The 14,152-nt window shown below is 47.4% G+C and overlaps 1 non-coding gene across 1 annotated transcript; it reads right to left on the reverse strand.

Annotated features, from left to right (window-relative positions):
* Nucleotides 1-13,628: 13,628 nt before the first annotated feature.
* On the reverse strand, nucleotides 13,629-13,735 carry LOC120680377. The gene has a single exon (XR_005677643.1). It is a non-coding gene; the product is annotated as a small nucleolar RNA R71 (small nucleolar RNA).
* Between the last annotated feature and the right edge of the window lie 417 nt (nucleotides 13,736-14,152).

Below are 14,152 nucleotides of genomic sequence, written 5' to 3' on the forward strand. Positions count from 1 at the left end.
CGCCGGGTGGTTGCGATCCGCAGAATCAGCAAACAAGCTCCAGCGAGATCGCCGGTGCCCACCTACCATCACCCTGCACCGTGATCCTCGGACTCCTTCCTTTAAATGCACCCCCACGGCCTCCCTTGCACTCCACTTGCCACTTCAGCGCCGCCACGAGCCCGAGATCCACCCTGCCGCTCTGCTCCGCCGCGCAGACCTCCCTGCGCCGCCGTAGACCGGCCAAGCCACCGCCTCCCAGGCCCTACCAAGCACCGCAGAAGCCCCGCATCGACGTCAGGGACACCGCCAAACCTCTCGAGGTCGAGTGCAGCCTCCCCAGCACCGGATTTCTCCCCCGACACCACCGCCGCAGGTGAGCTCGATTCTGAGCGATTCCTCACCGCCGGCCATCTCCGAGACTCCCTGACCCCCGTAACACCTTCGCAGCACGTCGCCGCACCTTCCCGTGGAGATCCGAAGCCCGGAGGACCCCCCCCCCCCCCCCGCAGAGCCCGGACCACGAATGCAGCACCGAGCTCCGTCGCCGGACCTCGTCGCCGACCACCCTGTGCAGCAGCTCCAGGCACCACGAGCCCTCGGTGAGCACTAGCCCACTTACTTGGTCCTTTTGCGCTAGAATTTGTAGGCTGTAGCCTATCCCCGCGGTCGCAACGCCGTTCACCGGCTTTCCGCCGCCGCACGTGCCACTGCTCCGCCATGGCAAGCCCCTGCAGTGCCACTCAGCCCCGCACGACCCCGAGTCCAGGTTGCACGAACCCCACACTTGCTGCACGACCCTTTTGCGCTCGGAGTTGATCTCCAGCGTGACACAGACAAGCACGCCGGCGAACTCCGTAGCCGTAGCGCCGCCTCCACCACCGAACTCCATGCTTTGATGATCCCCGACCTGCGCATGCTGCTCCTGTGAGTTACACAAGCCACACATAACCTTTCCGGCCAGAATCCACCTCATTTCGAGCCCGGGAATGCCGGATTTGGCCAACTCCGATGCTGCTCCGCCGCGGGAGCTCTGCTCCGGCGACTCGCGCCGCCGCCCCGCGCGGAATAGATCAAGATCAAGTCAACCGAGGGGATACCGGTCAGCGCCTGGCGTTCTTGCAAAAGAGACCCTGGGTTTCCCTGGAATCAACCCGCGGTCCAGTTAGTTCAAATTTAATTCCAACCAGGCCCAGTTTTTAGCACTTAGACCCCTGAGCTTTTTAGATTTCGAACCCGCAGTCCAGACCTGCGTTTTCACGCGCTAGCCCTTAGAACTAAGGTTTAATTATGTTTAGGTCCTCAGTTTTTGCACAGAACCCCTAGAACTTTCAGTTTTCTCACAGTTTAGCCCCTGGAACTTGTTTTAGCCCTAGATTTTGCATTTTAACTCCGTTTTAGGTGGTTTTTGTGCTCATGTGATCGTAGTAATGCATAGAATAGTCCTAGCTTAGTTTTGTTTGCTGTTTTTATGTATTGTTGTAATGTTTCTTAGTGTTTGCTCTTGTTTGCTTGTATGTTTATGTTGTTGCCTTGTTTTTGGCCATGTGTTCGTGAGTAGATGTTGAGCTACCGGAGGAGCATCAGTACCAGTACCTGGAGCAGCCACCATCTACAGAGCAGTTTGAGCAGCAGGAACAGTTTGAGGAAGGCAAGTATAACATGAAGAACACCTATTACCTTTAAATACATTTTCATACTGCATTTTAATATTGTATGCCTATAAGGATTTCCTAGCCACTTTATATCCTTTATATATATCCCTTGGGTTGCATTTTGGTTAGTTGTGCTAGGTTGCTGTGCTCTCACACATAATGGTCCTTTGCAATTAATTTAATTAATGGTATATGCAACTTAATTCTGAGAGTAACCCTCTGTGTTCTGTGCTTGAGTGGCTCACATCTCGTTAAAATTGGTTTTTCTAGAAACATGGTTTAGGGGGCCAGCACGGTGCTTAGTGCTTGGTTGGCCACTCTCCATAAGGACCGGTTCATAGAGCGATAACCTGGGACAACAACGGTACCACAAGACTGGAATGGGACGGTCTTGGCTTACTAATGAGGTCTTTTTGGTATGGAGTAACTTACCTGCGGGGCAAAGGGTGGTAAGCTTCAATGGTCCCTGCTCCTCCGGCTTGGTCTGTGCTACGTGTCTTGTACCCCCGTGAGGTGGGCCCTATCGTCGTTGATCTAACTCTTTGCGGTTACGCCTTACCAACGAGATTCTTTGTAACAGCCTCGTAGTGTGTTTGCTAGTCATCTCACCTAAGGAAGTGTGATGAACAACTAGCGTAGCTTATGACTTGTGGGTAAAGATGTGCAACCTCTGCAGAGTGTAAAACTGGTATACTAGCCGTGCTCATGGTCATGAGCGGCCCAGATCCTCCTTTTGATTACTGGGTTATCTTCCTTTGATTAGGGGGGCTCCCCGGGTGGCTTGGTTTGGTTTGGTTATCAGTAGTTCATAATTAAATTTGATTAATTACTATGTAACTGGGTTTATGGTAATTCACCAACTTGTAGTAATTAGCCTTAATAAAACTTTGCCAAGACTTAAAAGCTAATGCAGTTGAGTCAGCCAACCTTAGAGCCTGGCATTGATCCTGGCACGTGTGACTTGATCCTGGCACGTATATGATTGCTTGGTTTATTTTCTTTTATAAACCGGGTGTTACAGGAGGAGGTCTATGTGAAGCAGCATCCTGGCTTTGAGAGTCCTAAGTTTCCAGACTGAGTCTTCATGCTTCAAAAGGCTTTGTATGGTCTAAAACAAGCCCCTAGAGCCTGGTATGCGAGGTTGAGAGCCTTTTTGCTTAAGCAGGGGTTTGTCATGGGATCGGTAGATAAGACATTGTTTCACCTCAGGCGTGGCGCTAATTTTCTGTTGGTTCAGATTTACGTGGATGATATTATCTTTGGTGGCTCCTCTCACTCTCTTGTTTCTAGTTTTTCTGATGACATAAGCAGGGAGTTTGAGATGTCTATGATGGGTGAGCTCCAGTTCTTCCTCGGGTTGCACATCAAGCAAACCCGAGATGGCACCTTCGTCCACCAGGCAAAATACACCAAGGACATGCTCAAGAAGTTCAACTTCGGGGACCTCAGTCCCATGCCAACTCCTATGGGTACTTCTACGGCGCTGGATGAGGACACTGAAGGTGTTGCTGTGGACCAGAAGGAGTACAGGAGCATGATTGGCTCGCTCCTGTACTTGACGGCCACCAGACCCGACATCCAGTTCGCGGTCTGTCTCTGCTCGAGGTTCCAGGCTTCTCCGCGCACTTCTCACAGGAACGCTGTGAAGAGGATTTTCAGGTACCTCCGCTACACTCCAGAGTTTGGCCTTTGGTACTCTTCTTCCTCTTCTCTTGCATTGGTTGGCTTTTCTAATACTGACCATGGTGGGTGTCGGATTGATCGCAAGTCGACTTCAGGCACCTGCCAGTTTCTTGGACCTTCTCTTGTGTCTTGGTCTGCCCGCAAGCAAACTAGCGTAGCTCTTTCCACCACAGAAGCCGAATACATTGCTGCTGCTAGTTGCCGCTCCCAGATCCTTTGGATAAGACACACTCTCAGTGATTATGGCCTAACCTATGGCAGAGTTCCTATTTTCATTGACAGCACCTCAGCCATAAGCTTAGCCTAGAACCCCATCCTACACTCTCGCTCCAAGCATATAGACATGAGGTTCCATTTCCTGAGAGATCACTATGAGAAGGGCAATGTCAAGTTGACCCATGTATCCACTGATAATCAAGTAGCCGACATCCTGACCAAGCCCCTAGAACAAGCCACCTATGCTCGCTTGTAGGGAGAGCTTGGCGTGTGCTACCCATTTTGAGTTGGGTAGTTGTTTCTGTAGTTTAGGATTTGTTTTCCTTTCTTCTTTGCTTTTTCTTTCATTTTTGTGTACATACCATTTTGCATAGCATCTGCTCATATGCATTACACTTGCACTAGCTTCTCATGTATGATATTTGCATTTGCTTGTGCCTTGTGCTATGCTATGAGTTGTATATATACTTTGACCATGTGTAGCTAGCTCCTTTGAATATGTTGTATATTGGCTCTGAGCTTAGCTATTTTATTCTTTGAAAATCATAAAACATGGTCACGTTCAGGATCTGCTACTAGCATGTGTAGGCTTGTATGCTTATGCTATCTTGTTTCATGCTTAGTGGCTAGGTCCTTTGCTCTCATATGCAACAAGATGCCCTCTTTTGCCTCATGTTTTTTTTTGCAAACTCAAACAGTTGGTGTGTTATAATTGGTATTCAATTTCAAAAATCCAACATTTGGTATATCATGCTTTGCTCTGAGTGAAAAGATCCAGGTGGGATTGCTTGCACCACTGATCTTGTACCGAGATTGCTTGTCTAGAGAACTTGGACAAGGCTGTGGATGACTGAGAGTGTTATCTTAAGCTTCTGATGGTCCTTGACCTAGGCTTGGAACATTCTCTAAGTTAAGCACTTACAAGTTTTCAACCCCTGGCACCACTTCTTCTTGTTAAAAATTTAAGAGTTTTCAGTTGCTTGAGTGGCAGTTGCTGTGATATGCCTTGGATAGCTCACCTGTATGTTCTTGCTAGCACTAACATACCTGTTTACCTTCTAGTATGCTAGGTCCTTTATGGTGATGCTTTTTCTTTTACAAATGAAAAATGCTTGCTCATGATCTGTATAGATATATTCTTATGAGCTTCTCCATGCATTGTCTTTGTATATGCACCCTCATATGCTGTGCTATGTCGACCCTTGCAAATGCTCTTGTTCTATAGCTGGGAGCTTTTTAGGCACGCATGCATTGCACTTCATGGCATATTTCCAGGGGGAGCATCTAGACAGGGGGAGGTACCTTGGTGTGTGCTTTGTCAACAAGGGGGAGAGATTGTTGTTTGGTCTCAGGGGGAGAGATCTAGTTTTTGAGTATACACACATCGGGGGAGAGTTGCATAGTGAGGGGGAGCTGCATTTCAGGGGGAGTTTTGAGCTTTTCATGCTCTTTGCTGGTTGCGTTGAGCTTTGCTTCTTTCTGGAGGGACCAGCTTTGCACATGCTTGGCTGTGTTGAGCCTCGCCTCTTTCTTGAGGGGTCAAGCATGTTTTGGAGTCAGTGCGTCGAGCCGTTGCCCTTGTCTTGGGGGCTGACTGTGGCGGAACCACCCAAAACTACTGGGCCCGGGTGCACTGATCGTTGATGCTAAGCAACTCTGACCCAAATTGGCACTCACCGGTAGTTCCTCGAGTGAAGCCTCGATAAAAGCCACGCTATTCCAGGATCAGCAGACAACACTCACAAGAAGGAGAGCCCAGAAATTACAACACAGAACATTTCATACATCTCAGAGTGATTGCAGCGGAAAGGAAATTTATTACAAACCATGTTCAGAGTAGCAAAGTACTACAGAATTCCAAACTCCACAAATTATTCAAGTCTCATTGTTCAGCGGAAGCATTAAAAGATAACTAGCGAAATAACGTGATGCATCGATAAAGCCCGTACGAAAGCATCACTCAGTGGGAGGGTGGTCAGCACCAGCTGAAGGGCCATCCCGCTCAACAGACCAACCCGGAGGCAAGGTACACGGCCAAGTAAGACTCGCAAACAGATCCTCGAAGTTAGTACCTGAAAAACAGTGCCACAAGCAAGGCTGAGTATACTAATACTCAGCAAGACTGACCCGTCACCGGATATAACATAGTCTGCTAACTAGACATGCAAGGCTTTTTGGTTGGTGGGGTTTATTTTTGCCAAAAACGCCACTAAGAGTTGATCCTTATTTTCAGATTTTATTTAGCCATCTTCTATTTAGATTAACCATTCTAAGTTTGCATCTAACTCTACACAAACATGGTAGAGCAATCATTTAATCAACCAGCAGTATTATCATCATCATGTTCCACTTGTTACTCTGTGTGACCGAAAACATTAAGCAATCTCATGCCGTGAGAGGCGGACGATTCTAAATCGAATTTCAACCTGCCAGGGGAACCTAACGCACATGTATGGGAACCAAGTCACCCACACAACTTTTCCCCTTTCTTTCCAGTCCATGGATCCGGGTCACCCTCCCCGACTACAGAGCCCGATGTCTCTGCACCCGTACGTCCGGACAAAAATAAAACCTACTTCTACCAAGAGGGTGAATGGTCGTTGCACTCGCCGGTCCAATCAGGTACTTAAGCTTACCGATTACCATATTTCTCGACATGTGGCTAGTACTTTCAAACGCTTAACGAAATGAGCCACACACCGCGACCTTAACCATTTTTTACTACACCAGCGGGGTATCACAACTACACAACCCCGCCCGTTGTCCTTATATTTCAGCAGGAATTAAAGTCAGTAAAATTCCTATTTGCTCGCGAGAGGCAGGAAACCCCTCGACTTCTACCGTACCTAATTAGCATGGCAACTAGTCGATAAAAGATCCGGGTATCAAATATAGGGACCTAGGGATCATGCATCTAAGGTTTTCGATCAACGCCTAGAAAACTTAAATGCAGAAATAAACTTATTACAACACATTATAAATAGATAGATGAATAATAACTCAGAAAATAGCGGGATCATGCACCGGGGCTTGCCTTCTTGGGCACTGTCAGGCAGAAAAACCTCTGGGGCTTGGCCCAGGTCTTGAGATAAATTAGCACAGTTCAAAATAACCTCTTGATCAACACGAGAGTCCGCGGGCACCAGTTCGTATTCTCCGTCCGTGAGATTAACCGTTCCTATATGTAATGCAAGATTATGAGTTATTCATGAATAACGATTTCTTTCCTCCAAGATAAAGTTGTAGTTCAAAAAAAGTTAATTCAGTGATGATCTCAACATTTCATTTCATGGGCAGTCATTTATGGAGTAGTAAACACAACTATGTGTCTTCATGAATGAGTGTGGGGTTTGGTTTTCATTTTTATCATTAAAACATAGCATGTTTTCACTATTTCATAACAACAAATCTACTCATGAGCTAGTGATGAAAAATTTAAGTAACATAGATCCCATACTTTAGCATCTAACCATAAAGCAATTAACCATAACTATTCATGTAATAGATTACTCTAGTTGCTTCACCTTTTTCCACAGAACGTTTGACATGGGTTCTGGTGTTACAAATTTTACGGGAGCATCTATAAAGTATCTACTCAGTACTGTAATTTTTCCAGATTTTATTCGCTTATACAGCAGAGGTGACAAAAAGAACAAATTTAGCAAGCCATTAACTAAGATTAATTCTACAGAGAGTTATACTAGGGATATGGTCATCAAATTTTTACCAGAGCCTATTCATAAGCTAAACATTCTCCACAAAAATTACCAAGCTTTATAGCATGAGTTAGCATAAATTTTTCAAAGTTCATCTGATCAGTACTGCAAGTGAACTTTTTATTATAGCTAGAATGTACTCGAACTAAGAACATGCCCAAAACTCATAATCAGATATGGTGTAGTTTACCCAGAACAAAAAATGGTAAACCTAACCATGAGATAATAAGCATGATTTTCATCTAAAGCAAAACTTAGTAACTGTAGCTCAAAATTTTCAGGAAGGATCATAGAACTAAAGTGAGACTTTAGAAATAAAAATAGATTTTTCTGAGCATAAAAACTATATATTATGAATTCAGTTGATCAAACAAGCATAAATCAGGGTATATAGTAAAAGAACTCTAATAAATCTGAAATTTATGGATTAACAAGGTTTCCGTTACACATGCATGCAGTAGAAATTCTAGAGCAAGTTTAGGTATATGTTTTTCAGTATTAAATCCTGAAAGTCAACAACAGATTAGAGAATCTTGATTGTTCCAACTTGATAACTATTTTGGTTGGGTGCCATCTTTTTATTGTGAGCTTAATATTCCATCAGTGATAACATATTAAAAAATCAAGGTCATTTGTTGTGTGGAACTTCCTGAACATGCATAGGTTGATTTTCTTATTCTTTTTCCTAGATTAAATTTGGTAGAGTTTATGCAGATTTGACTATTACAAAACTTGTAGATCATGTTACAAGGATTCCAGATCAGTTGAGTTTGTATTTTTACGATTTTTCTGTAATTTGTTTTGCATTTTAGAAGTTTACTGGCAAACACTGGAAATCTTGCAAACACACCCTTGAGCGAAAAAAAACAAATTACAACCGGGTCCTTCGTCGGCCTTCTCCGCCGTTGCATCTTGCCGGTGGTGTTCTACTAGGCAGGGCTTACCGGGGCTGCAACGGGGAGGCGCGTGAGAGAGAGAAGGTCGAGGAACACCCACCCTTGTAGCCGTTCGGGTGGAGGATGGTCGGAGACGAGCTCGCCGGCGCTAATGGCGGGGAAGATGTTCGGGTCGCCGGCGTTGTAGGCGAAAGAGGGCTCGGGGTAGAGGAACGCCGCGCGCACGAGCACCGCGAGAGCGTGAGGAAGCTCCTGGGTGGCTCTCGTGCACGTTCTCCCTCTAGGTTGGCCGGTCCGCGGTGAGCCCGAGCTCGCCGGCGGCGGCGCAGAAGGGGAACGACGACGGGAAGGCATCTGGATTCGATTCCACGCGCGTGGAGCTTAACTGGGGGTGGAGAAGCTACTAGTGTGGATGGATGGAGCAATGCGAGGCTGTGGTGGCTGGTCCGCTCGAGCTAGATCTCACCGGCCATGGCGGACAGTGGAAGGAGGGAGAAGAAAGGGAAGTCGCGCGACGGCGGGGCTCTGGGGCTACTTATAGGCCAGAGAGCACCTGGGCGAGGGGAGTGGCGTCTGGGGGAGGTCGATTTGGTTTGGGGCTACTTACTGGCGGAGCGAGCAGCGGCGCTACGCATGGCGGGGCGGCGTGGCGGCTCAGGAGGGCGCCAGGGACGCGTGTTAGCGTGGGGAGGTGCCAAGGGGCAGGCCAGGTGGCGCTGGAGGGCTTCCCCGGGTCCATTTGGCCGCGGACGCGTCGTGGACGAGGTCCACCGGCGGCGTACGGCGGGCGGCGGGCGAAACAGAGCAACCAAGAGGAGAGAGATGGAGGTGAGGGCCTATCTGTGATTTCTAAAAGTTCAGGGACCTCTCGGTAAACTAAAAAATATCTCCTACTTAGAGGGCTCAAACGAAAAAGTGTTGAATACCAATTTTTCATAACTTTTCAAGATCTACAACTTTTGTGTTAAACAAATTTTCATTTGAAACTCACATGTTGAACTATTTATAAATTTACAAACTTGCACAAAAGGGCTTTGATTTTATTCAGTTTTTGATTGGTTTTTGGCTGAACTTCAATTGAGCACATGTCAATTAAAGTACCTCTCATAAGCCAACTAAAATTTTGTGCACAATTTTGAATTGAAATTGGAGTAGCTTTTCACTCCTTTTTCTTTCTCCTTTAATTTCTTTTGTATACTTTGACTTTTACTTGACCCCTCCTCTTTGAATTAATTTCCCACATTTTTCTTTTAAGTTTAAATGGGGTATAGTGATCTGTATTTAAGTGTACTAACACCTGAGGTGTCACACTAACTCTTTTGGCTTTGCTATCTTCAAGTGAACTTTTCTGGCTTTCATTCGCTTTTGATCACTTGAGTTAGCTCTCCTTGTTTTCTATTTCATTTTTGGTTATCTTTTTCTTTCACTAGTGCCCGTGTGGGGTGTGGTGTTGACAATGCACTCATCAAGGGGGAGATTGAGAGGCAGTGGAGGCCTGCTCCTTGGTGTGATGAGTGATTGCCAACATGTGGAGTGGACTAACTGTGTGTAGTCGCGACTCTGTGGAGATTGCGCCAGTTCTTGGTCTGTGGTGTGCAGGTACACGGATGTCGCGGTGGCAGCGAGATGGTTTGGACAAGAGCGAGGTGCGTGCCGATGCACCATGCGGCGGCGTTGCGGTGGTAGGGAGCTCGACGACCATGCGGAGGCGGGAGACCTTGACGTGGCGCTGGAGTTCCGACCGGACGACCGTGCGGTGGAGAAGGGCGGCCCAAATGCTTGGGCCACTGCTGGGCCGCGTTGCGATCCACTCCTGGCGCCAAAGCGGGACGACGTGGAGTTTGTTGGTAGCTCGGGAAAAACCAACGGCTGGGATGCATCGACGTCGGCAAAGTCGGAGAGGGATGGCGATGGCGTCTGGATGACGAAGGCGCTAGGGCCCCGGCGGGAGGTCGGACACATGGCGACATTGGGCTTGGACAGATTTTTTCCTTATCACCGGTTAAAACGACGTTCGAGTTCGATGTCGTCGGATCAACCGGTGAGCAGGATTTTTGCGTTTTAGGGTTTCTGGGGTTTTTGGGGTAGTTTCTCGGTTGCACCGGTGTTTTAGTACTCCACGGACATCGGATCAACCGGCGAAGCCTCACCAGCATCTCCTTGCTCGCTTTCTACCCATTACACCGGTGTATAGGTTTTCTCACCGTCGGTTAAACCAGTGATCGGTGTAGTTGTTTTTTCCTTCTCTCTGGACAACTACACCGGTGCTTTGAATTTGACTTCGTCGGTTCAACCGGTGTTCAGTTGGTCCATTTTGGAGCCTCTCTGGACAACTACACCGGTGTTTGTTGTCGAATTCGTCGGATCAACCAGTGATCATTTTTTACTGCTGCCGGCTCTGACTCATCGGTTCTACCGACGCACTCAGTCTCATATGCGTCGGATCAACCGGTGAGTTATACCGAGATGTTTCCTGCGCTGTTTCTTCGTGTTTGCTTCCGTGGTTGTCCTAGTGTGTTCCTAGGGTTTCTTGTGTTGGTGTAGCTCCTCCACAACTACTCCACGCTTCGCCTAGGACTCTAGGGTTGGGGTGCACACTTGGATCTTGAGCCAAAATTTTCGATCGCGATAATTTTTATCGGCTCCCATTCACCCCCCTCTGGTCGTCTTTCTCGGTCCTACAACTGTTGCGGCTGGAAATGTTTCTACAGAGCCTCTGGTGAAAAATTCCATGAACGGCGGACCGTTCGCCTCTTACCCGCGGACCGTCTGCGCTTCCAAGTTTCAAACAGTGCATAATTCAATGAACATTCTCAAATCCAACTTCAATTTAGGATCATTACTCATATAAATTTCTAAAAATTGCGAAAATAGCATGAACACCATCCAAAAATGTTGACGGTCCTTAAGTCAGAAATAAAGTCATCAACTCCTGCATCTTTTCGTAACTTTCAAACACCAAAAGTAGTTATAGGGCTTATTTCTAATCATTTCCACGAGTTTTGGTGATTCTTGGATTGCAGGCACCCATACACGGAATAAGGCAAAAACATACATAGGACGCAATACAAGTGCACAGAAAATCCAATCCTGTGTCACACTTATGAAGAGGGCCCCATTGTCAGAACAAAACTGACGTATCTAACCCCGGCACCGACATATCAGAGAAGAGGACACACCTAGCAGTCACCCTGCAAAAGACGGTGGGCAAAGGCGGCAAAGGGGGGTCGGCCAAACCCCCGGTTCAGCCGAACCTGGACTGGTTCCCGGCCCCCTCAGTGTTGATGGTCATTAAGTATGAAATATGACCATCAACCATACATATAAAAGAAGGAAAACTATACTTCTTGCTCACATATTTGTATCACTAACCTAGCTCCACAGTTGTTTTCGAAGATCTATGATTTCAGGAGCACAAGTCCGGAATAAGAAGAAAACACGACGAATACGCAGACAAAGTCGCAGAAGATCGTGTCCTGCGTAACACATGCAAAGGAGGCCCACAAACCAGGCCCAACCGACCAACGAAACCCCGGCACAGACCATCTAACATCAGGACCCACCAGGCAGTGTACCAGAGAAAGGCGGTGGCTAGAGCCGCCAAAGTGGGGCCGGCCGAACCCTTGGTTCGGCCGAACCTAGACTGACGCCAGTCCAGGTGCACTTTGGCGGGAAGATCACTCTGATCCTCCTGAAGGCGGTTATGAACATTTCCATGTTTATCTTGGCGGGAACTGACCTCAAGGAGCTATAAAAAGGGGCCTCCCACCACTCTCACCACACACACCACATGAAGGCCTCTCTCTCACACTCTCTTGTGACTTGTACTTCATAGGATAGTGGAGCTAGGCTAGTGCTTCATCTCTTTAGAAAATCCAGTCGTCCTCGGGGTCGGCGAGCAATCCTCGGCCTCTAGTATGGCTTTGTATTCCGACTTTCGTTATGCTGTTCATATTGAGTTCATTCTTGGTTATCTTGCTATGTTCTTAGCATGCTTAGCCTTGATCTGTTCTTTATCAAGTTATACTAGTTGCTTTCTTAGACCAGATGATCTGGGTAAGGATATCGCTTCGTTGTGCTTTCGGGCTTGCCTTAGCATCTTACATGTCCATCCGAAGGGTGGGGGACCCGGGGGTGTTAGTGTAGTGACCTCATATGTGGGCATGGTGCTCGGGTATGTGGGATCCTTCGGATATGACGGTGCTCCATGGTGTGACTGGGGTAGACCGCAGGTGGTGACAGTCGTATCAGTCCGCCGGGAAGATGCTTCTCGGTTAGCGTACTCCCCGACATTCAGGTATCGTGTAGGAGTTCATGCAAAGATGAAACAGGACTAGATGTTCTCCAGTGCAGGTCATTCTCCCCGATGTCCCTAATTTCCTGGTACCTGCAGTTCTAAGCATGTGGCTAACGTAACTTATCTGCTAACATGAATAGTATACTAGGATCTGATGCCTATGCTCCCACTAACCTTAGGTGTGCTCGTTTATTCTTTATTCATGAGAGTTGGCTATCCTGTGTGTGTCACATTACCCCTGATTATCCTTTATTTATCACTTACCCCTTCATAATCAGTAGTCTGCACCTTACTTCATAATGTCATGGTTATGGAACTAGTAAATATCTTTACACAACCTAGCCATCCCTTGGGAAAATATAAATAACGATACCCTGAATACTTCCGGGTGAAATGCTACAACGGTATATCCATGCGCTTGCGGATCCTTCTGTAAACGTTAAGACATACCAACACGGCATTCCCTTGGTGGCGTTGCTAGGAACTAACCCCTCCTAGTGGCGACGCTAACAAATACCAACAAGCATTTCTGGCGCCATTGCCGGGGATGGCACAAGGTGTAAAGATGTTACTAAGCACATAAACATGGCAATATGAGTAAGAGGTAGCTACTACTTATACAGGCTAATGTGTTTATCTTTTTGTTTTCTCCTGATTGGATGAAAATAGGGTAGTGTATGTCTGGTTTCTCCTTGCCGACAAATTTCGTTGAAAATCCCGAGAAGATCTTGAGAAGGGTCCACCTCGCGTCGTCCCTCCTCCGCTCTCGCAGTCAACAAGCGAGCCAGCCTCCCAAGCACCATCAACAATCACCGAACTCATGGCTGAGAAGACTCTCCGCAACTTCTCCGTCCCCTCAGCTGCCAATGTCGCAACTAGACCCAACATTGATGTTGGGGACATGAGCTTTGAGCTGAAGTCCAGCCTCATAAACATGGTGCAGGCTAGCCCATTCTGTGGCAAGCCAAATGAGGACACCAACGCCCATCTCCAAAACTTTCTGGAGTTATGCAAGGCCGAAACCATACGGGGCGTTATGGCTGACGCCATCAGACTCCGTCTGTTTCCTTTCTCCTTCCTGGGGAAAGCAAAATAGTGGTTTTATCAGAATAAGGAAGCCGTCAGCACGTGGGACAATTGTTCCACTGCGTTCCTCGCCAAATTCTTTCCGTTGGGCAAAACAAATGCCCTACATGGAAGAATTTCAAGTTTCTAGCAGACAGGGATGGAATCCATCCCAGAAGCTTGGGAGAGACTGCAAGAATACATACTCGTCTTTCCTCATCATGGGATGGATGAGTGGCTCGTGCTCCAAAGCTTCTACAATGGACTAACGACTACATCCAGAGCCCATCTCGATGCTGCTGCTGGAGGAGCCTACCTAGACCTGACAATCACCAAGGCTACGGCCTTAATTGAAAAGATGGTCTCCAACCAAGGCTGGAACGAGGAGAGTTCCTAGCCCAGAACTAAGGACGGAACGCATACCATCAAGGAGACGGATATGCTCGCCGCCAAGCTGGTCCTCCTACTAAAGAAACTCGATGAAGGGAACCGCAACAGATGCTTGTTCCCATCCATGCCATGAACTGATACTTGACGTGTGAGGTTTGTGGTGACGGTGGACACTCAGGGAATGACTGCCCCGAGACCCATGAAGACGCAACCTACATCAACAACAACAACACTGGGTTTCGTCCACAAGGAGGC

Source organism: Panicum virgatum, chromosome 6N (assembly GCF_016808335.1).
Source record: "Panicum virgatum strain AP13 chromosome 6N, P.virgatum_v5, whole genome shotgun sequence".
In the NCBI taxonomy this organism is placed as follows: domain Eukaryota; kingdom Viridiplantae; phylum Streptophyta; class Magnoliopsida; order Poales; family Poaceae; genus Panicum; species Panicum virgatum.